This window comes from Thrips palmi, unplaced genomic scaffold, assembly GCF_012932325.1.
Source record: "Thrips palmi isolate BJ-2018 unplaced genomic scaffold, TpBJ-2018v1 HiC_scaffold_15, whole genome shotgun sequence".
In the NCBI taxonomy this organism is placed as follows: Eukaryota; Metazoa; Arthropoda; class Insecta; order Thysanoptera; family Thripidae; genus Thrips; species Thrips palmi.
In genome coordinates this window covers 13,033,040-13,055,243 of record NW_023144624.1, presented here as the reverse complement: position 1 = coordinate 13,055,243, position 22,204 = coordinate 13,033,040, and the positions used below count along the sequence as shown (strand labels likewise).

The 22,204-nt window shown below is 58.1% G+C and overlaps 1 protein-coding gene across 1 annotated transcript in view; it reads right to left on the bottom strand.

The window, feature by feature from the left end:
* Nucleotides 1-2,002: 2,002 nt before the first annotated feature.
* Nucleotides 2,003-22,204, bottom strand: part of LOC117641250 — a 166,262-nt gene continuing 146,060 nt past the window's right edge. The window contains exon 4 of the mRNA XM_034378409.1: nt 2,003-2,675. The gene's annotated coding sequence lies outside the window, so the exon portion shown is untranslated. The remainder of the gene's footprint in view (nt 2,676-22,204) is intronic.

Here is a 22,204-nt window from a genome sequence, read left to right as displayed (position 1 = left end):
ACACGGCGAGAGAGAAGGTGGCCTGGCGCGGCCTGGCAAAGCGGGAAGCCCAGGGGGAACCCTTTCCGCTCCGCTCCTGAAGGACATTATGCGGCGAGGCGCGGTCTTCTCTGACGTCTCTCTCTCTCTCTTTCTCCTGGTCCATGCACATGGCGCGCGAGCGGGGCCCCTCCTTTTGCGTGTAACATCAATTCAAGGAGTCGTTCAGGTCCCTCCGTGCATGGCGGCGGTGGCAAAGGCAGGCAAGGCCTCATCGCCTCCTCGCCGTGCTAACTGGACGCGCGGGAAGGAGCTCCCCCAGGACCAGCAGTAGGCCCTCAAGGTGGCCGCCGTGCCTCTTGCCGGACCTACTGACCCCCAAGGACGCCTACGGCTTGGACTAACAAGGGGCACGTTTCGGAGGTGACCCGGTGTCCGAGGGCACGTTGTTCGGCACGGTGCGTTTCGAGGTCGCGATTTTGCAAAAACTTGCATAAGTTGTGATTGTTGTTCGCGAAAGCCCGCCTTGAGGGGAAGCAAAGCATCCTCGTACCTGGCGGCCGCGGCGGCCCTGGCGCCGCGCGTGCAGCCGGCTGCATTTCAATGCCGCCAAATCTCCCTTCCAAATTAGCAGCTCTGACCCCGGCTGCCCCGCCGGTCACCCCGCCCCACCTCCCCCTTAATAAAGTGGTGCGTTGTCCGGACGGCCAGGAGGGTCCGCAGGGGCCCAACAGCACCGGCCCCTGGCTGCCCGCCGGCCTACCTTAACCTCAGGCTATTAGCGCCAACAATAGGTGGCCCTGTCCGGCCGGCCGGCCAGTCCCCGGGGAGCAGCACGGCGAGCACGGCGGCCCGAAACAGTTGGCCAGACTGCTCAAGTGGGGCGCGGGGAGGCAGGCGTGGCCGGCGTCCCTGGGATGGAAGGATGCAGGGTCCTCGGCGATTCGCCACTGCCGCGCGCAGGAGAGAGAAAGAGGGAGAGAGAGAGGCGCCTGGAGGAGTTATTTTCAATTACCAGCGACTCACTTCCGCTGCGTTGGCCTCTGGATGGCCTCGGGGACCGCGAAGGCGGCACGGCGCCGAGCACCGCGCCGAGCACCGCTCCTCGACGTGTCATCGACGCCGCGACCGGCCGCCAGATGGCGCCCTCGGCGGCTCCAGCCGCTCCAACCAGCCGAGGCTCCAGCCGAGCGTGAAGTCGGTGGAGGTGCTGCGGAGGTGGTGGCCGCGTGCCGGGGCCGCGGAGCCCGCCGACGAATTAGACAAAAAACTCTCTGATGCTGGCGGACCCCTATCATCGCCCGGTCACCCTCCCTCCCCCTCCCTCCCTTCCCAAAGGTAGTACAGCACACCTTATTGACACGGAAGAAAAAAAAATTGATGTATTGATTTCCGAACAATAAGTCTGACTCGGACAATACACGCAGGTAACGGTGGAAAATAAAACCTACGCCAAAAAAAAACACACATGAAAAAATAATGAAATTGTAACGACCCCGGCCGCTTTGCAGCAAGCACTGCACGCAAATGAGTCTCCGCACATCTCACATGTTGCGCTCTCGAGGAGGACGAGATTTGTATCTCCCGCCCTCGACGCTTTTCGGAGCGTTTATTTTCTCCTCCCTCTTTACTTGGATTCCCGCATGCCAGACACAGAGGTCCCGCACACGGTGCGGTACGTACCCGCAACACAGCATCACGGCGTCACGGACAATATAGCGCGATTGTCCGTTCAATTACCTGCATCATCGTGCGCTGCACCTCGGCACTACAACGTAAAAAAATGACCAAAAAATAAAACAAAAAAAAAACTTGAACTTTTTATTTATTTTTTTCAGAAAAAGGCGAAAGATTTCGACAGACACAATTGCGTGCCTTTTCGCTTTTCACCGAAACAGAAAATAACAGAGGTTTCGTATACGCTCCTAACCGGGAACATGCCTGAACAGAGAATAATTTAAATTATTCTCTTTTCAGGCAATTTTGCTGAGTCCGATAGACAATTTCTCGGTCATCTGGCCGCTCTCGCACCTCGCTGATTGCGCTATTGCGCTAATGCCGACCGGGTGACACGTGTTGTTCCCCTGTGCCCCGGTGCGTCCAACCGTCCGTCCGCCGAAGTCCCAGCGGGATTCGACAAAATCACAGACTGCCACGCCGCGCTCTGCTAGTACGCTGTGCCACGCTACGCGACGCTACGCCGCGTTAACAATGAATGAAAAGTGGCTTCCAATTAAAGGGCACGTGTCGAGGGGGAGGCGGGGAGGGGGAGGGGAGCGGAGGGGAGCGGTTTAGCACACCCAGTGAATAGGATTATGGTCACCTGGCCGCGACGCGTGCTGCCGCGAGGGGGAGGCAGACGGTGAGTGGGAAGGGGGAAGGGGAGGGAGAGCGGCAAGGTCTGCTCGAGGCACCACCATTCATTCCACAATGCACCGTCTTCAATAAAAACTTGATCGTCCGCGGGAGCGGGGCAGCAGCGCGCAGCAGATGCACCGCTGGGGGCTGAAGTGATTAACATGCACATCACAACGCGCACAGACACATTCATTCCACCTTTTGACGTGCGACTGGATTTCCGTTGACCGCTGCTGCGTTCTGCTCTTCCGCACAAGCGGACTCCGTACTTACGATTCCGCTGTACGATCCATACACGATCAGCCCGGTCAGGCCGCATGGCCACCGCCGGGACATACCTGCGCACACAGAAGACGATTTTGAGTGGGACTGTACTGCACGGTAAAAACGGAACCTGGTTTTCCCAGGAAGCCAATGGTGAAGGTATAGGCGATTTCCAGGGTGTTCCTGGGAAAACCAGGAACCGTTTTTACCGTGTGGATGGCTAGCGCTGCTGGCGCTGCCGGCGCGTGGGTGACGCGGGCGGTGAAATAATTTCTGGCCCTGCTGACGGCGCCGACGGGGCTGACGGACGCCCGACGGACGCGGGCGGCGTCGCCACTTGAATCGCCCGGAATTAAAGAGATGGCTATCGGGCGTGCCGCCAGCGCGGCGGACCGTGGCGGCCAGGAGGCGCGGCGTCAGCGCGGTGGAGCGCGTCGCCGAGGGCGCGGTGAACGCCGCGAGCTTCGACGGCGGGCCGTCGGCTCGCTGGACACAAAGGCCGGAGCCGGCCACCTCCACCTCGCACTACTTCTGAACAATGGTATGTTTTGCCGTTCGGCCAGGAGGGGTGGCCCTTTCGGCCCCTGTAGTGCCCCTCGTCATCGTCATCGGCGCTGTTAGGCCTCAGCAGACCTCTAGCGTTCGAGTAAGCAGCTACTGTAAGCGAAGGACTCAGACTGCAAACCTCAAAAATGCAGGCAGAGTCCCGCCCGCAGCAACCACCCTCTACTTGGGGGGTATGAGGACAACCTCCACAGACCGTGGAAGCAGGACTCATCCCAGACGGGGACAAAGGGGTGACCGCCGCGCCACCTGGTGGTGGCAGTGGCGCGAACAACGCGACGACGTGCACGCCTTTGAGGCACGCGCCAGGGAATTCCCAGAGACGCCGAGACACATCAGGTGAGCAAACAAGCCGGACAGAGACGCATGGCGGGGCCGCCAAGAAGGCCCTCGGCTCGGCCGCTTCGGAGGTGAAGCCGGGCGGGACGTCGCGCCCGTCGTCGGTGCTCTCGGTGCAACGCCGCGAGCGCGCGCCGCTAAACAAGTCAATTCTGACCGCTGAATTTTTCATACCCGCGACGTTGGCACGGTTGGCTGTTGTGACAGGGCTGGGATCCGCTGTACTGGGCGCGCTGTTGCACACACACACACACACACACACATACACACAGAGCGCGGTGCAGGCAGTGCGAGGCAGGGCCGCCGCCAGGAATCGGCCAAAAGTGTAAATAAGCAAAACGTGACAATTAATAAATCGGGGTGGCTGGCGCCCTCTAATGCACGGCGCAGGATGGGGCCCATGCATCTCGGTGCGCGCGCACACACAGACGCAGGCATGCATGCACACACACAGGCAGGTATGTTTTGACGCGGCACCGTTCCGTCACCGCTTTGGCACGGCGCCTCCGCCACGGCGTCAGCCAGCGGTGTCGGCTTTCGGCCACCTCGCGCACGTGTGCGTGTGTGTGTGTGTGTGTGTGTGTGTGTGTGTGTGTGTGTGTTGTGTGGTGTTTGTGAAAGCGAGTATGTACGCGCGCAGCGGACAGTCCGGACCCCATAGATTGACTTCGCGCAGGAACAACAAATCCACCACCATATTTTGTCACACTGCGAGCTCGGACGACTAGAAATAATCCGCGCGTCGGACTCCCCTTCCAGTGGGCCGGGAGGCGCTACGCGACGCGGCGCTACGGCTGCGCGGCCCGCCACTCCGCCGCCCTTTTAAAGGCAAGAAGAGGGTTCCTGGAAGCGTTTCAACTGATAAATGCGCAAGCCCTGCATGCCCCCGGCGTGCCCCTGCGCGGCGCGCGGCGGACAGGAGCCGGTCCTTCTTCTCCAGGCGGAGGTGGCATTGTGAGAGAGCACTCTGCCCGTCGGTGTGAGCGCGCGCGCGCGTCTGTGTGGGTGAGCCAGCCTTGTGAGTGATCATCAAAATCCACTGAGCGTTTCGGAGCCCGCTTTCCCGAGCGTCCCGCTTCGTGGGGGCTCTTGCTCGTAAGAAGTCCGCCTCGGGAGGTGCGCATGGCCGAAAGTAGAGCAAGAGAGGCTGCAGCGGTGCGGGCTGCGGGCATCCCTCTCCGCCAAATGCATCCCCCCGCTCTCTGCCCGGCTCTGCAGGGCCCCAGCAGGACCCCTCCTAACAGTGACGGGGACATGTGGGGACTTTCCGTATGCGCAGGGTGTGCGTGAAAAACCTGTGTGCGGGGCGGGGACTTCCCTCGTGGCCTTCCCCGGGAATAAAAGACAGGGAATTGGAGTGCGGCTTGGCCGACGGCTCGGCCCCGCCAGCCAGCCAGCTCTGCATGCTGGGCCGTAACTGCCCGGCCGGCTGGCCGTGGATACGCGGGTCTTCCGCGCGCCCCGAGTGGCGGCCGCTAGTAACACCTTTTTCATGTTCCCCTGTGTGCGCCATTTCTCCGCTGATGGCTCAATTTATAAGGAAGGCCGCGCGGGCCAGCTCGCCAACCTCGCCTCGCCGGGCCGCCTCTCCTTCCTCCTCAAAGTGTCGCCGCGCTCGTTGTCCGACGCAGTGATTCCTCTGCCTGGGTGTGCGTGCGTGTACGTGTGTGCGAGGGCACGGCGCGGAATTTCAATTAACGTCTGAGGTGGACCGAGGCCGGCGCCGCGACCGGACCACGATGGCCGAGGCAGCCGAGCCGAGGCCGCGCCGCCAAAGCAGGCGGACAGCCCGGCAGCGTGTGCGGTCGACCAGACCCTGCGGCCCGGCGGACACTTTGCCAGCGATTTGGCAGCGGGAGCACTCATCGTATCGACATCCATCTTGTTCTCCTCCCCGTGCGCCGCCACACCGCCGCCACGAAGGCCGAGGCCGGCGCGCACCCGGAGCGGCGGCGTCTGGGACCATGGCGACGGACTTGGCCGCCGTAACCGGAGCCGCGCGCGCACACAGACACACGGCACACGACAAAGACTGACACCTGAGACGTCCAGAGACGGAGACAGAAACAAGAAAATGATAACACGGCGGCCATTAGGCGCCATGGGAGCGGTGACACGTGACGACATCCTAGCGTCCTGACGGTGTCCTGGAGGACGACGGTGTCCTGGAGGTCGTCGACGAGACCGTCTGCGCGTGGTCCTCGCGGTCCGAAGCAGGCCTGAGGCAACTATCAAAATGACTATGCGGGCTTTGTTAATGGTGCGGTCAATTAGAAGCGGTGGCGAGCGAATTGGTGTCGGCGAAGGGGAACGGGGGGAGGGGGAAGGGGCAGGACGATGCGGGCTGCGGATGACACACGCAAAGCATCCAGCCACACGATCAGGGTCTCATACTTTTTTCCGCCCGTGTTGCTCCATTTTTTCCCCTCTGACCGGGATTTTTCTTTCGCCGATATTTACCGATGACGTACCAAACAGGCGGTGCATGCCAATGTGGTGCGTCCGTGTGTGCATGTGAGTGTGTGAGCGCGCGCTCGTGTGTGGGGCTGCGGGTGTGTGTGACGAGAGGGTGTGTGACAGTCGCAGGCTGACAGCCGTCCGCCCACAGGACGTCCGCGAAACCTAATAAAGTGTCGCAGACCAAAAAAAGGGTTGCGATAAAAGCGACGGAGGTTTCCGAACACGGCACGCTGTCCCCGCCCCCTCCCTACCTGACCTAGTCCGGCGCGGCAAGGTGGCTGCCGCCGCCGCCACCCACCTGCCTGCCGCCCCCTTCCACGCGCACCTGACCTGCCGCACCAATCCGGCGGCGCCCCGCCACTGCGCACCTGTCCCATTGGCCGTGGAAGGCGCTCCCTGCCGCTCCAGGCGCCCCACCTGTCGGCCGCGGCCAGCCAATGCGCGGTGCGTCTCCGTCCAAAGAAAGAGCCAAGGCTTCCACGGACGTTTCGACTTCAGATGATAGTACTCTCGAAAGCGGCTAAGGTCGCTAGAGGGTTACGCTTGTATAGAGTGAATTGTTTCTGAAATCCAATATGTTACGGATAACTGTTGCCACGATCGTCGTTTCCAAGATATTCGAGGTTCAATGCCTGATAGGGATCGAAGCGCCGGAAACTTTCCGGAAAATTTCCGGAAATTTTTCGGAAAATTTCGGAAAATTTCCGGACCCCTGAAAAAGTAGGAAATATTGGAAATTTTGGTGTTTTTGAGTTATTGACTCATTAATGCACACAAATCTGTCTTTACGTTTTCCTTAGTGCATTGCGCGATACATTTTACATTGTGGAGCGACATGTCTCCCTCAGCCCTCTCGTTGTCACCTTTTTCAGTTTAGTTAACCCAAAAATACACTTCTATCAAAGTTTCCAGTTTGAATTTTACGCCTTCACGCGCGCTTCCGGTAGGAGGAGTTGGAATGGCAAACGCACATATGCGTGCTGCGCAGAGGGCAGTTGGTACTTGTGTTATCACACCAGCGAAACCGGCAGGGGAACGAGAGTTCAAGTTAAGGCTGGTGTACATTCTATATGTTGTACAATGAAGATTCTCCATATTATGGTGAAAATGTTCCATAAATCATTGTGGTGCAGCTGACCTCATAACATACCATCAGAAATTTCGTTGGTATTATGACATTATTGCAGTGTAGGCCATCAGCCAACTCCCTCCCAGGCCGACGCGGAATCTTAGGTCTAGGAAGTGAAAATGCCAATCGCTAATGTGACTATTTTGACTGATTTGACCGATTTAGAGGTGGTCTTAGTTATTATGAAAATAAATAATTGGTTCCTTAAACCTGTTAATCCATTTTAGTTTTTATGGATAAAAATTTTTTCCTCCTTATATTACATTTTAACGCAAAAAGTCAAAATTTCCAAATTTTCCAAAATTTCCAAACAAAATGGAAATTTTCCACTTTTCCGGAAATTTTCCGGGAACTTTGAAGATTTCCGGGAAACTTCGGTCCCTAATGCCTGACGTTAAAATTTGAATTTGTGGGTGAAGTTGTCAGCACTTCTCAAGAACACACGCACGTTACAGTTTTCGTGCCGCTCGCGACAGCAATCATAAACAGAAAGTAACAAGAAAAGGGGACAAGTTGCTGTGAAGAGACAGAGAGCGTGGAGGGGAGGCTGAGGCGCAGGGAGAGGGGATGCGATTTAGAAGAGAGTCTCCTTTGGATGTCCCTCATTCCGGCTGGATGTAGGCAAACTGTCTAGCAACAACAGCACGGGCAACAACAAGGCCGCGCTCTTATACACGCTTTGGGGCTGCTTAACATCTTTACTACGGGACTGCGGCCCAGGACTGCGGCCCAGGACCAAGGACAGGGCATTACCGAGGAGAAAGCGAAGGGCGGGGAAGGACCTGAAAGGGGGAGGGGGAATCGCTCAGCAACATTTTCACTTTCCGGCCGCTGTTTTCGGCAGTGTGAAATCCACAGCCGATTCAAACGTGGCCCGCCGCGCGGTCCTCGCATACCAGGGCGGGGTGCGCGCGCGAAATGCAAAATCAAACGACGTTCGGGTCTTTGATTTAGTTGTGCATACGATTAAGGGTTATTGGCACGGGTCGGTGCAAGGTACAACACCCACCACTACTGTCTGCGCACTTTTTGGCTCGGCAATCAAATTAGCCGCAGATTTATTGCAACCGGACGAGCACCAACCGGTGCCAGCGCGGCGCGACGCGGCGCGGCGGGCGACTGCGCGGCGCGGCTACCCATTTTGTCTTATTTCTGAAGAAAGTTGCAAATCCTTTCCCACGCGCCGCCGCGAGCAAGCGCCCAGCCCTGCTGAGGCTGGATTTATTAGGGCATCTGAAATTCAGATTTTTATCAAAGCCGGAAGTGGCGAGGGGCGAGTTCGGTCGCGGCCAGTCGGACAAGCGCGTTACGACTCAACGGTTTAAAGTGGCGCTGACACGCGTACCCCGACTTGCCGGAGAGACTTTGAGTCCCTCGACTGGAAGAGGTGTGGCGGACATGGCCCCAAAAAATAAAGTAAGGGGGCCGAAAGACACAGAAGCCGGGCGGGTAAAATGCAATTTTCCACTCGACATGTTCCCTTGTCTAAAAGTGGCGACTGTGATGACTGTTGTGCCTGGCGTCTTGGCCAAAGACAAAGGGCGGGGTGGCGGCAACGAAAACAACATCAAGAAAAACAACAAGGCGGAAAATGGCGGGAAATCGAAAAGAAAGGAAGAGGAAAGAGAGAAAAAAGAAAGACGTGTCATCAGCACTTATTGCGGCGGACCGACTTTGGAACTTTCACATGGAGTAATATGCAAAAGCCGCACATCTCCCTTTCGCTGGCGGGCGAGCGGGGCGAGCCGAGTGAGCAGAGCCTGCCGTAAGCCGGGCCGGGCCCCGGCAGGCTGCCTTCCTCGGCCCATCTGCATATTTGATGCCTTCTCTAAGTACAATAACGGAGAAGAATGCAGGCAAAATCAGGCAACACGGAGGATCGGCAGAATATGAATTGGCCCGGCCGCCGGGTCAGGGGGTAGGAGGGCGGAGAGAGATCGGGAGCCCCCTGCACCTTGCCCTGGCCCGCTCCCTCGCCATGTTGGCGCGGCTACTGCTGCTGGAATTTCAGGATTTCGATCGGAATTCATGGAGCCGGGCTGTGCGTTAGCCAAGACGAACAGCAGTGCGGCCTGTTCCGCCGTGGCGAGTCGCGGCGAACTGTACTCAAGACTTTACTGGCAGTATGTATTCATAGTGCAATTTGGCGTGAAAAAAAAAAACGGCTGGATTTAGCATGAAACACGGATGACTTTGCCCGTATCATAAGAGTTTTTGTGTCCTACAAACAAAATGATCGGTCCATTCAATAACGTTTCCACAAAGTCTCATGCGGATTCGTCGTAGTGCCGCAGGAAAAAGCGTTGTTCCTGGAGAAAATGCTTGGGCTACAGAATTTTGATTGGAAAATAGAGCACTTTCTAAGAGCTTCGGAAATACAATGAAACTGAATAGCGTTTGTAGTGACTGTCATCAATGCTTGTACCGGCCCCGCCTGCAGTCAGCGGATGTACCGATCCGACCACAACACGGGACAATGCCGCAATCGGTTTGTTGCCGAACTGTTGCTGCAAATGGTTTGCGGCGAGGGGGAATTCACTCAGGTATTAGTCGGTTGTCGGGTGTGTAATTGGTCTGTAATACTGCCTGTATTAGGTAATAGTTGCGTAATGGCCGTAATTACTGGTAATAGTGGTATTTGCGTCGTATTAGCGCTGTAATTGGTGTAATAGGGTGTATTAGATGAGTAATTGGCACATTTTTTTAACGAAAAGTCTCCGTTGAAGCTCGCGACCGCTTCGGAGAGTCTCTCGGGAGAGACTGCGGTGGCTGAGTATGTGCGTTTTAGACAGACCCCCATGCCGTGGAAGTGTCCTTCCCTCCGAAGGTAGGGTGGGGTGGGGGAGGCTGGAGTCGCGGTGAGACGAGCGTCACAAACCAAACCGCTAGCCTGGCTCTGGCTGCTTCCCATCAGTGGGTAACGCAATTTGCGTTTCTTTCTGCAAGAATTGTTGTAGTCCGGGATGAGTCCCGGACTAATAATGCATTCCGTCTTACTTTTTGCTGAAATATTGTTACTTCACGTGAGACTATAATCATGGTGCCCAGAGGCACGTTGGATTTCTAACCTTGCCTTAGGCTCGGACATGCTTAGTCAGACCTCTTAATCATAGAACTCGAATAATATTTTTAGATGTTACTGCTTACTGAAATGCTTTCTTTTTTATAAAATTAAATTTATTGTGGGTCGATGTGCTTTCTTAGGTTATGATGCCCTCAGTCGTAATTTATTTGTGCACAGACCCACACCTGTTGAAACGAATGCAACAAATCTGAGATTTTACAGTAATTTCAGGTAATGTAATTCAAGTAATGTAACTAGACAAATAATATTAAAAAATCACTTTAGGGCTGCGTAAAACATCCAGTGAAGTACCAAACACATGAGGTGTCACAGACTGCTAGTAAGATTTTAGGGGTAGGCAGAGAAGCTCAAAAGATTTTTTTTATTCACTGCAAGGGAAGGCGCAACCAATATACGGAATTGCAAAAACTGATGTGATATCATTGCTGTTTTAAACTGCATCATACATGCAAACCGTCCACAATGAATCAAAAATTTCCTCTGCCTGTCAGCTTTGTTTACTGTGAATATTTCGCAATTTGTCCACCCGCAGCGCTACCGTCGCACGTAGATACTCTATGCCCTGATGCAAATAGTGACCCAAAGTAAAGGAAAATTCCCTCTTTGCACTGTAGTAGGGTGTATTTACTGTGCAATTGCCATGTATTATGGTTTATTTGCTGTGAAATTGCCATGAATTATGGTGTATTTGCTGTGTAATTGTCATGTATTATGGTGTATTTGCTGCGTAATGGGTGTATTATCAAGGTAATAGTCGTAATACCAAGGTAATGGCGTAATTGCAGGTAATGTCAAGGTAATAGCTGTAATACTTTCGGAAGGTAATAGTCGGTTGCCCATTTTCGGGAGTGAATTCCCCCTCGGTTTGCGGTGGTTCAGAAGCAGGGCGGGGGCAGAGGCACTGCAGGGCAAAAGAGTTATACGGCCGCAGGGGTCGGCGGGGCATGGGGCCGAGGGGGTGGGGGGGGGGGGTGTCTGTGTCCGTCCACCCTTGTGGACAGAAACTAACATCCAACTTGTCTACAGGAGTTAGGGCCGCGACCGCCGACCCGGAGCGTCCCGGTGCCACGCCTGGGCGTGGCCCATAGGGCCCCACCCCGCCAAGCCGTGTCAATAAGCAACAGCCAGCCGTGCCCGGATCACCTTCAGTCTTGGCCGGACGAGGCCCTTTTAAATTAATATTTCCGGGAGGCCCAGTGTGGCCGCAGCAGGGCGGTGCCGGGCGGTGCAGCAAGCACGGACTGCCAAAACACACCGCGCGCTAACGATGGCAGCACTCGTGTGCCATCGGGAAGCACCCGGCGCTGGAGCACGTGTGGTCAGATCAGCTCCATTAGGAGCAGACAGGAACAGCCGCTGGAGCGGCCGGCCTGATTCAGCCTGATGGCCGAAACTGGAGCATCAAAATCACATGACAGCCTGCTGCACGCAGCGCCCACCGAAAACGAGGAAAAACATCAACAACAAAACCACGCTGAAAAAACGCAGGCAACCTATTTTCCGCGGCCTTTGCGGCGATGAACGCAACGAAAAAAATATCATCACGCCTGGAAATCCTTTTCTTTTTTCTTGTCCCCTCCGACTGGGTTATGGGAGTCGTTGCGACGCACTACTCGGGTGCGAAATGATTTCTCTCCCAGCCGAGAGGTACGATGATGGCGAGCCCGGGCGGGGAGGGACAAGACAGCACGCACTTGATTAAGAAATTCACGGAGAGATGAAGGGGAAGGGGAAGAATGGAGGAAAATGATACCACGTGACCGGACTGGTAACGACGCGCTCAAGGTGGCGCCGGGACGGACTCCGGGCGGCACTCCGGGCGGCAGTCTCCGGCTGGAGTCTCTCCTTGGAGTCTCCACTCTGGGAGGCGCTTCCGTGGCAGTTACCCTTCCAGTGCCCGAAGGGCCCCCTTCTCACCCTCGGGCAAGCATCACGGCCTCCTCCATCGGGTCAGTGGAACAGCAATGCCACTACGCGAGCAATCAAAGAAATTCCTTTGTTTTTCAACGGTTTAATTGTGTGTTTCGCTTTCCAGCGAGTACCGCGCCTCGTATACACTGACAAATCACCGCGACCTCTGCGCCGCACACCGCCACCTCGCTCGCCCGAGTTTCCTTTCTGTTTTCTAGATTAGCGAATTTTCAAGGAGCGCGCGCAGCCGAGAGAGCGGGCGAGACCGGGGCGCTAGGCGAAGCAGGGAGGTGATAAGACTTGAAAAGCTTCCAATCCCGTGCCAAAGTAGACGTAATTACGAATCGCAATTAAATAACGTGCAGCGTAATTTGGGCCACTTGCTGTTATTATTTGTAGGCGCCGTGGCCGTTGTTGTTGTTGGCGGGGGTCATTACGTGGCCCGGGGCTCCGGGGCTCGACGGCGACCTCGAGGGGCTCCGAGACGTCGCCGCCAGGCGCCAGGAGAAAACCGCGCCGCGCAACTCGCGCGCGTACTTGTGTGACTTAATTTCTTAACCTGAAAACTTTTGGCGCGAGTGTGCGAGTGTGTGCGCGGTGAGGTCGCTGTTATCTCCGGGCCGCACACGGTCTTGGCGTCGCCACGCCGCACCACGCGAGCGCGCCGCTCCTGTCGGCGGAAGAGGCAAGCTTACGGCGGCGCACCCACGCGGCAGCGCAAGCAGCCAAAATGAAATCAGATAAATTAACGGCCAAATCCGAGCTGCTAACGAGAAATTCAAGCGGCTTGGGGAAGCTTATTTCGTGTCAACAACGAAAGTAGTCGTCGAGCAGGCGGTGCGGCACGGCAGCGCGGGGGCGGGCGCGACAACTTATTTAGAAAGTGTTGACAAGGTGGGCGACAGCATTCCTGGGAAACATTTTAATTAGCTGTATTTCTTGATAAGCTGTGTGCGGGGCCGTGCCGTGCCGTGCCGGCCGTCGGCCCCGCCGCCACCTGTTGTAGGAGCTGTCGAGATCAGCAGCAGCGGGGAACGCCCGGCCCGGGCACGACCGGGAACGCCTCGCCGCGCGACATTGGCGCGTTTCTTACTCGTGGCAAGTTTGATTAAAGTTTGCCACGTGGGCCGTGCGGGCTGGCCGTGTTGACGAGGAAACCCGCAGCGCGAGAAACGAGAACACTCCGCCTGCCGCCTGGCGGGTAGGCAGGCCTGCGGCGCAGCGCTGTGGGTGGGACGCCAGTTCTCCAGGCGCCCGGGAGGCGTCGGCAGACATGCTTACTCTTTATTCGCAGATTTTTGCCGCTGTCCGCGACCGAAAGTGCGTTGTTGTTGAGACAGAGGGCAAGTGGGTCGCCGCCTTGGTCGGTGCGAATCAAAGCGAATGAGCTTGCCCCTTATCTTGGCCGGAGAGCCAGCGCCGCCGAGCCGCCGCCAGGACGCGCATAACCGCCAAACATAAACGATATGCAAGGCGAGCCAGGGCGTCGTCGAGTCGTCCCCGTTCCCCGGCGCCGTCATGGTGTTGTGTGGTGCGTGGCCGGGGATGGCCAAGGTGGCGGCATGCGGGTGCCACTCCATTAACAGCTGGACTGCAATTAAAATTCCACTTCTTGCCCCGCTGGATGGACTCTCGCGGCCTGCACCACTTTTTGGCCTTGTTTTCGCGACAACCTCGCGTTGAGGGCCGCCGCCACCTGGACGCTTAGCGCGCATGGCTGGCTGTTGTGCCCCCCCCCTCTCTCTCTATCACCCACACACACACACCAAGACACAGTTTGAAAAAAATAAAATCCAAAAACAGCCAACAATTCAGGTCACAGACGTGACGTGGTCTGTATGCGCATCGTGACGCAAATGGGGGAAAAACGAATAATAGCGACTAGGGCCGGGCACGCCGCGGACGCCGCGGACGGTGCCACAAACCCCTGTCGGCAATTAGCAGGGTTTTTGTTTCGGTATCGCCGCACGTCCCTTTTTATTTTACCATTTTTTTCCTGCTTTAATTTCATCACAGCGCAGGGGCGATGGGTAAACCTATTAGAGCGAGGTGGCGTCACGCGGTATTTCCCACCGCAGTCAAATTCACTTCAACGGGTAGACACATTTTTTTTTTAAGGGAAAAATTCAAGGCCTTTTTTTGTGACTAATTTGGCGCGGAGCTTGATAGCGTTGCCAGACTCGCTTCGAAAAAGTCGCAACGCCTTCTGCGCCGTATCGTTCGTGTTTGCCAGTCAGCCGAAAGCACAATGTGAGCGAGAAAAAGCGAAAGGTGCGACTGTGTGAGTGTGAATAAAACATTGCCAGAGATGAGCCTTCCATTGAGCAGCAACGAATGACTGGACAGAGATAAACCTGCTGCCCTGTCGCGCGGCCATGTGGCGGAAAGAGAGAGAAAGAGCATTCACAGGAGCGAGAAAAAATTAGATCTGCCCGCTGTTCGCTGATGGCAGGTTGGTCATAAACGACAACTGTTTTTCATTTGGAAAACAAAAGGAAACTAAGCGCGGAAAGCCCGAAGGGAAGTCTCAGCAAAAACCAACAACAACAAAGCAGCTGACCTAGTTGTTGCGGCCCGATCATCCCTTGTGACTGACCAGGGCCGGGGCGACGGGGCCGCCGAGCTGCGACGACTACTTGTTCTCGGGGGACATGACCAAGAAGAGATATCGCGCCGTCCGGCCACAGGCCCTAAATTATGTCGGCTGGTCAGTCAACAAATCATAACACACATGATCACTGACGCACGAAAAAAGAGAGAGGGGAAAAAAGAGGCTTACGACGGCCACACTTGAGCTCCAGTGAGACCTGTCGGGACTGTTGGCGCAGCAGTGGGGTGGCGGCCCGTCGTCCGCGGTCATCGGTGCTTCGAGCCGGAAGCACAAAATCGTTGACCACACCGAGTTATCTGCGCCAACAATATTTCATGGGCCGTGCGCTGCCCTCGGCCGCCGCGGTGTGGTTCGAGCAGGGCGAGGCCGGCGAGGTGGCAGGATGTGACCACTGTCGCCACCCCCCGCGCGGCCCAGCGCGGCCAGCGTGCCATTCAGGGTGCGTTTTGCAGCATTGCCGCGTTTTGGAACAGAGATAGGCCGCCAAGCCGCGCCCGGTCACGTGGTGGTGGTTGCCCGGACGCACCGGAACGAGCCGCCAAATCGACAGAAAGGACGCACGACTTTTGTGTTTCCCACAGGGAATGCCGTTGCGTGTGTTTTGGGGTGGTTTTTCGTTTTGGCGAGCAGCCTACCGAGCGCCTGCACTACGTACACGTCACTTGCCGTGAATGACACTGGTCGTCCTAACGACCCCGCCCCGCCCGCCGACCGCATCGTCAAACAAACCACGTCCCCTTAATCACCTTCAGCTGGGCGCCGCGCTGCCACCACAGACATCACCGGCAATTTCGACTGCGGCCACGCCGCCAAAATGCCTCCGAAAGCGACAACAGTCAAAAGAATATTTGAAAACACCAAAACCAATGAGACGTGGTGACCTGAAATCCAGCGAGTTTGTAAAATGCAAAGCAAAAGTATCCTTATAGGCGGATACAAATAAGGAAACGAACTTTTGGAAGTTGCTAACTCTTCAACGGAGCGCGTTACGAGCGGACGCAATCAGAAATTGAATTTAGGTGTGAAGTTTTCGTATGCGCGGCCTCTGTACTGCGTAAGATTCACAAGTAAGTCCCACCAGGAGGTTCCGTGAGCACCGCGGTGACCGTTTCCCGGTGCCGCCGCGTTGGTGTCGCGTTGGCGCCGACGGCACTGTGGTGCCGCGCATTCCACGCACCTCCCAGCACGCCGTAATGGACATTCCACGCCGTGACGCCGGCCAGGTCCGGGACATGGCCCAGGACGTCCAGGACGCCGCCGACGCTTGATTCCGGCAATTGTTTTTGGCGGTCGTCGAGTCCGTCGGCCCGTCCGTCCGCACGGACTGTACGTAGTGCATGTTGCGGCGCACTGGCCGGCCGTGGCCCTGTCCGTCCGAACTGCACCGAATTGCAGCGGAAAGGAAGGCGCGGGTGGAGGGGGCGGGCAGCCCATCTGCTAACAGGCGGTTACACGGCGCGTCACGTGTCACGCATGATAGTGTCACACATGTGACGTCACACGCGTGATAGCGCGCTGCGAGATGATTGAGGCCGGGCTGGCTGGCTGGCGTGGGCTGGCGGGGTCGTGTTGTTGATGGGCGCCGTGTTTTCCGCCGCACTGCCGCCGGCGATGCCATGGCGATGCCGCATGGAGTTGTCCGCGAAATCAGCAGCCCGGCAGGGAGGCGGGTGGGGGCTGGCGGACACCCTAGGGAGCCCCCGCACACGTGCCCGCGCCGTGCCGCACGGTAGAGCGAGCAGGAGGCCCTGCGAGGTGCGAGTGAGGTGGCCGGGGGGTGTCAGGTGGCCGCGCGCCTCCCCTTTCACCCTCAAGGACGCCGCCGTCGCCACGCTCCGGCCGCAAGGTCACCGTTGGCGCAGCGCGAGGTGGCGGTGGTGGCGGCGTCGCAGCAGGTGTGGTGTTGGCGGGGAAGGCCGGGGGGGTCGGCGGCGAGCTCGGGTGTGGACGCGTGAATGCGGCGGCCAACTATGCGGCGCGGAGGACGGCCCATCGGCCCCATTGGCGGCAATCAAAGGGTCACACCGAGAGCCCCTTTGTTGGCCAAACTATTCGGGCCATTCGGGCCTCGCGCGTCGCTTCGCGCTTCACGCCGCCGTTCCGATGTTCCACATTCGCGTGGTGTGCGTGCCGACCGCCAGGGGGCGCGTCGCGGCGTCGAGCGCTCATTTGTCGCGGCGGCCTCCGTCGCCGACGTGATTCGGATCGGCGCCGCGCAGTGCAGCTCGAGGGCCTCCTTTGTGGCGCCGAGCGAGAAGGAGCGGCCAAAGAAGGAAGGAAAGAAACGTTCTGCAAACGCTAGTTTCGTCCCGTAATTGATTTCGGGACCCCTTTGGCTCTCCTTCGGCCCTCGGCTACACCTTCTCGCCGTTCGAATGACGTCGCCGCCCTCCGCCTCGCCGTCCCCTCGGCCCGGCGGAGCCCGGCGCAGCCCCGCACACACGTCCCCGAGCACCTCCTTCACGCCCAATTTCCAATTGTAATCGATTCCACGTTGTTTGTCTCCTTCTCGCACTACTTTTTCCTCGCCTTCCGCCTGGGCCCCGCACCCCCTCCCCCTCCACTGCCTGGTGTGACAAGGTGTTTTGCTATATTGGATTTGTTGTGTGCCGTGGCGCGCCCTGCCGTGGCGCGCAGGGAGGCGGGGGAAATAAGGAACGGAAGGAAAAGGAGATCATGGAGGAAGAGCGCTGCCGGCGACAGAGCAAAAGGTTACCAACCGAAATAGAAATAAAAACAAGAAACAAAAGTGTAGCGCGATTCCCCGATTGTTTATTTAAGTGTGTAGGAGCGATTTTCACCGAGCGATACTACAGAGCTGTGCAGCTGCCGCCGCGCGCACTGGCTGCCTTTACTCGGTCGGTGCACTTTGCGCGTGTGTGCGTACATGTGTGTGTGCCACTCCACTGTATCAGCTGCATTCCCCAATCTACTTCCTCCGAGTACATCCGGTGTCTGGTGCGGGGCGGGCCCCGAGAAAACGAGAGTACGAGAAGTCGAGGTACGAAACGACAGCCAACTTGTCCCTCCCCCATCCGTCTTATTTTGGGGACGGCGACGGCGGTGCCGCCATGCGGGGGGCACCCACACTGCCACGGCGTGCTCACAGATCTGCAGTGTGCAAATTGAAACTGCCGGGGACGCCGCCGCGCCGCTATGCCGGATTCGCGTTATGGATTGGGGGACTTGAGACAAACGCCGCGCCGGCGCCGCGCCTACACGTGTCCCCGTATTGCAAATCGAATCTGCGGGGTGGCTCGGCGCAGCACGGCGGCGTCTATGTCGAATCACACACGCACTCGCACCCTTGTTGCGCGATATATACACGCACCGCGTCCTTAAAGTGGATTTAGAGCTTAAGGGTGGCCGCCGCCTCCGTTTTATTGGTGCAAAAAGCACGCTATTTTTCCAAGGACTGCCGCGCTGCTGCGCCGGGGAATTTTAATCTCCCCGCGAGCCGCGGCCGTAGATTTGCCTGCAATTGGTTCTGATCGCGGCATCGTCGCCCACCAGCCGTTGTGTCGAATGGCAGAGTCAGGCCGGAGGTGCCGCACTGGTGGCGCGGGACCGAGAGCACCGAGGAGAGCACCATGAGGACGGTTTGGCCGAGAAGCAAGAGCAGAATGACGATGGTCTCGACGAGGACCGCGATCACGGGTGTACGACCAGGATCGCAGTGGTGACGAGGACCGCGATGTGCTGTAATGAGAGTCCTGGAGCACCACCTGACGTGCCGAGGGCAAAGCAGGGTCACCAGGGTCACGTCCACGCTGCTCGACGACCAGGGAGACAGACGGACAGAGCCGGGCTGATTGTTTGGCAGCCCGCGCGGCTTTGGCGGAGCGGAGCGCAAATAAAGTGGTGCTGATTGGGGTTTGATGGGCAGCGTGGTCGACGAGGGCCGCCTGGCTGCCAGCCCGTCTGTCCGGCCTCGGTGTCCACTGCGCAGGTGTCGGGCCGCCCGTCCGTCTGTCCGGGGCCACCCGGCCAACGGAAGTGCCCAGCGGGAGGCCTACCCCGCGTTTCACAGGCGCTACTACAAGCTGTTGTCCTCCAGGACGTCCAGGACGTGGGGGACCTGCGGGGCGACGTGGCGGCAATCAGGGCGAGGGATGATCCTGGATCCTCTTCCTTGGACAGCGCGCGTCCCTCGGGAACAGCCGCCCCGCCGCACCCCGCCGTGCTCCGCCGCGCTCCGCCGTGCTGGACCCTGGCCGTGATAGCAGAGGCTCAGCCGTCGGCCACGTGGAAGCAAACCGCCCTGGGCCTGCTTGGGCCGCGCGGCAAATTTGAGCAAAAAGCGGAAGAGAAGAACGGGGAAACCGCCGGGAAAATTCCGTCTCATGAATCATCTGACCTTTTGCAAGAAAGAGCTACGCCGATGAGGCAGATGTGAACAGATTGGCGCCTCATCGGCACCTTCAGAGCCATCAAGGCCGCCCCGCCCCTCCCCCTGTCTGCTTTGTAGTCGGCTCCTTCAATCCATTCTTCAATCGACGAGCGAGCCGTGCTCACTTTTTTAATTTTCGCCAATTTCCTGTTGGCAGCATTTCATCTCCTCGTCGCGTGGCCCGCCGTCGTCCCGAGGCTGTTCCTTACCTACCGAGAGATCATCAAGAGCCAGGTCAGCGGAAATTAGATCTCCTCTGTGTGTGTGAGAGTGTTTGTGTGCGTGTCTGTGAGACAACGTCTGTGTGCGTGAACGCGCGAACCACAAAAAGGCTCGCGGCTGGTGTCCTGATCAGGACGAGGGACATTTTTCGAAGAAATGGTCACGGGCCACTTAACAGACCCCCCGCGCTCCATTCCATGTCGGCATTCCCTACAAGTGGAGGGAAATGGATGGCGGCTAGAAAAAGAGGGACACGGCGCCCCAAACAGCATAGCGAGCCGTCCGGGCCGGCCCCACACTCCCTACGGACCGTCGCCACATCGGCTATTTTAATTGAGGATCAATTCAAAAATCCCTACTCGTTTTCCTGAGCTATTTTTGTGTTTTCAAAATCTAATTTCAAATCTGATTCCGGCTGGTGGCGAGCCCCCCTGGGAGGTGCGGCAGGGGACACGCCACTCGAAACACCACTCAGGCAAATTGGAGAAAAATTTAACGGGCGTCAGAAATGGGGCGACAAGTAGTCGTACGGCTTTCGAGTACCGCTTGCAGCAAAGCGGGCAAAGCGCCCCGGCGGGGCCGCGCGTTAATTTGAATTATTCCCATTACAGGCAGAGTGAAATGTCTCCCCCAAGTGCCGTTGCCCTGACGACGCGCGCGACGCACACGGCAGCGAGGAGGAGTACCAATCCCCAACCGCCGCGGACGGACCGGAGAGAGAAACGCCTCCGCGGGCCTCTGCAGAGCCAAGGGGCGGCGGGGCTCGAATCGGGGCCACCTGCTCGTCTGCATGCGCCGTAAAACGGCACCGCGTCCTCAGTGGGTGCGCCGACTGCAGTGTTCCCGGGGGAGTCAGACAGCCAGTCAGGCAGCCAGCCCAGCCGGCCAGTCCGGCACTTCCAGATGAACCCGCGGGGAGCGATCGGCTTCATTATTATTTCAACGCGGTGGGCGCGCCCCTGGCTGCCAGCGCGCTGCCAGCTCGGTCTGTGGGGACTATAAAGTGACGCGAATCTCGGCGGGCCGATCCAAATTAGCAGCCGCTCACTTCCAGCCAGCCAGCTTCCAGTGTGCTTCCAGCCGGTAGGGCTCCACGTCTTGGATCTGCATAATGGCCCCCTGGCTGTCGGCGAGGCTGTCATCGAGCCAGCCTGGTGGCCGCGGGGCCCGTCGTCGTCGCCGTCCTCGGCGCGGCGGCTGATCGCCGGCAGCTCGTTTTTTAACGCGCCCATTGTTGCGGCCCGGCCAATTACGGCGCCACATTTATGTCCGACACTTGATCGCCATTGTTGCTGCTGGCGTGATTGCACTGCCTGGTCGGGCCAGGCCGAGCCTGGCGTGCGTGGCAGGGGAATAGTTTTCTATTTAGGGCTGCTTCTTTTTGTCTCGCTGTCTGAGTGGCCAGGGCCATTGTGGGCTGCGATTGCACGGGGTGCCTCCAGCGTAAAGCGCCAGCAGCGCCCTGGGATTGGGGTTACGGCACACCGTCTTGGCGCGTCCGTCCGCGATGCATCCTCCAAATGCAGACCAAACAACAACAGTCGAGCTTTTCCCCGGCCCGTGATCCGAAGGCAGCAACAATAACACCAAAGGGACACGGCGCGCGAAAAAGGGGGAAGTTTTCATTTTCGCGGCGCCGCCGCGTGCACATGTGTCACGGCATTGTTCCGTGTTAAATCACACCGTTGCCGTCAACACCCTCCGCCCCGCCCCACCGCCACGCCCCGCGCACCCTGGGCCCCGGAGGCAGCCCTTTGTCATCCATAGATGAAAACCACCAAGGTGATGCCGACCGCGGCTGGCTGCACTGAAGCCGGCGGGGACCGTCACCCAATCCACAGACTAGTGCTTCTAAACGTTGGACGCTCGGCCCCTGCGTCCGCCAACAGCGTGACGGTCTTACTCTTGTCGTGCAGGGCGTTCCCTCCACCGCACGGCGGTTGCCGCCGCCAGGACCACAACGGCGACGCCGTGTAAAACCGGGTCGGTGCTTCGCGACGGCCCCCGGTGGCGACGAGATTGCTCTGAGGTACGCCAGGAAACGTGTGATAGAGAATAAAAGGCGCGCAAAAAGAGAGAAAAGGACGGACAAAAAGAGAGAGGCGACTCAAAAGGGAGAGGCGACAACTGGAAAAGGTGCGAGGCGGAAGTGGAGTCTTTGTCTTGCCGAACAAGACCTCCAACAGCGAGGACGACCACGACGGAGGCCGCGCTGTAAAACGATCCATTTGTCAAGGTGCGGCGGCAGGGTCGCGGTGTTTCAATCCGCGGCGACCTGCTAAGCGCGCCGACACCGCGAGACGAGATGGAAAATAATAAAGAAGACAGGTTGCACGGGGAGGTCGGGGGCCTTGGGGACGCCGAGGTGGGAGCGTCGCACTTTCATCAGCAGCCCCGCCAGCCGACAGGCAAAGCGCGTATTTCGCGGTGGCAACCCATCCGAGCCCTTTGACGTGGTGCAGCACTGAAGAGAAAAGATCAGAGGACTCGTTTTACGCTTCTGTAGTTTTTAAACACAATGGATTGCAATTCAAACCAGGATGGAGTGCTTGGTTTAAGGCCCATGGATGGAGTTTGGAAAGTATTTGGAGCAGGCGCCCCTGGAGAGCACGCCGAGCCGAGGAGGTAGTGTCCCTGGAGGGCGAGCCGCCCGCACGCTGTCCAGCCCACCTCCTAGGTAAGCCCTGCCGCTGGCCGACGCTACGCTACGCCACGTCGTCCGGGACGACGCCCGGCTCAGCCTTGGGGATCACACCGAGTGATGGATCACAGCGACGATTAGAAGTGATTGTTGCTGCGGCGCCAGGACGGCCAGGACGGCCGACCCACGGCCTCGACGGGGAGGTGAGGGCGCCGACGGCAGGCCGACGGCGAGGGTGGGGGCGACGAAGA